The sequence below is a fragment of the Magnolia sinica genome, chromosome 7 (genome assembly GCF_029962835.1).
Source record: "Magnolia sinica isolate HGM2019 chromosome 7, MsV1, whole genome shotgun sequence".
Lineage (NCBI taxonomy): Eukaryota > Viridiplantae > Streptophyta > Magnoliopsida > Magnoliales > Magnoliaceae > Magnolia > Magnolia sinica.
This window is the reverse complement of record NC_080579.1, coordinates 7,159,375-7,161,147: the sequence shown is the minus strand read 5'-3', so window position 1 is coordinate 7,161,147 and position 1,773 is coordinate 7,159,375.

Genomic DNA, 1,773 nt, shown 5'->3' with positions numbered 1-1,773 from the left:
TTGCAGCAGAGTAACCGGGGATCATGATGTCGCTTCCACCTAGAATAGCTTGGAGAAGAAATTTACTGTTGTTGTTTCGATGGCCTCCTCCCCAGAATATACCTGACCCGCCTCATCTGCAATAGAGGATATCTATGTTCTTCTAATCCGCTCAGTGGCCGAGGCATGGAAGTACTTTGTATTCCTGTTCCCTTCGTCTAGCCAAGAATTTTTGGCCTTTTGTTTCTAGAATACCTCTTCCATGAGCTCCAGCTGGGAGAGCCTATGCCTAGCTATCACACCCTCCTGCTGCAAGTTTCCACCCATCGATGTCTGCATTCTATTCTCAATGCTCACCAACTCCTCATCAGCTTGTTTCACCTGACTGAAAACATTGCCAAACACTTCCCAATTCCAAAATTTTTAAACCCGCTTAACTCTTTTTAATTTCAACTTCACATTAATCATTGATGCGAGTGACTTATCCAAGCTTCCTTGATTACCTGCAGGAAAGAATCATGGAGTGTCCACATTCTTAAGAATCTGAAAGGCAAGGGTGTGGAGAGCTAGTGCTTGTCTTAGGAAGGACAAGCAGAGCGGGGCATGATCGGAGTTTGCTTGGGCCAAGTGCTCCACTCTAAACCGAGGAAAAACTAGGGTCCATCGGTCATTCAGTAGAACCTTGTCAAGTCTCGCCCACACCCGAGCTAAGCCCGCCCTATTATTGCTCCAGGTGAAATGATTACCAGAGAAACCAACGTCCAAGAGTCCCGCCTCTTGAATTGCTTCCACGAACTCTTTAGAGCTAGCCAGATCAGATCTTGTAGATCCCAATCTTTCCTCTGTTGTAACTACCGCATTGAAATCTCCAGCAATAGCCCAGGGGCCTTGGACATTTCTGCTGATTGTTGCCAGTTCGCCCCAAAGAGACCTTTGAAATCTGCAACAATTTGCAAGGACAACGGAGAATAGAATGGGTTCCCTGCAATTTAGCAAACAAATATTGAGGGATAACATTTGGTTAGATTTTGAAACCACTGAGATGTTAGAACAACCAAAATTTTCCTCCTTCCACATTGTTAGATAAGGAAGAATGGAAACCAAGTTTCAATCCGATGCCCCTTTTATCATCTCTGAGCATCGGCTCAAGGATCACAACTATCGAAGGATTAAAGTTTCTAATCAACTTCGAGAATGATGTCTGAGTTGAATTATATCCAACTCCCCGGGCATTCCACAACAGGACTTCATCCATCTGTAACATAACCAAAGTTCACAGCCCTTCTCTTAAGTCTTTTGAGTCTATAATACCATTCACCCTCTCCGGTTTTCTCTGAAACTTTCCTACATTTCAATTTTCTTGCTCTACCTCTTACCATCATTTGCTCTTCCATAGGGTTCACTGATGCAGCCTTGTTTGGGGGACTGGGTTCAGCTGACTGCTCTTGGGTAGGGGCCGCCTGGGAAGGTCCCTCCATTCCCTAATTGACTATCTCCCTTGGGGATTGGTCTAGATCTTCTATGTCTGCCTCCTCAACTGCCTCTTTTGATATCTGAGATGCTTGGAATCCCTGGGCTAGAGAGTCTTGATTAAAATATGGGGAGAGATCTATAGCTAAATGTAGTCTCTTATTCGAAGTCCTCATCTGGGAAGCTTGGTTGAAGGAAGTTGGATGTTACCTGTCTGAAAGATCGGTGTTAAATTCATTCCCTAATGGGGATGGATGGTTCTCTGAATTTTCTTCCGGAGTTCTTAAAGGGGAGCTGCCAACTAATCTAGCTCAACCCTTGGAG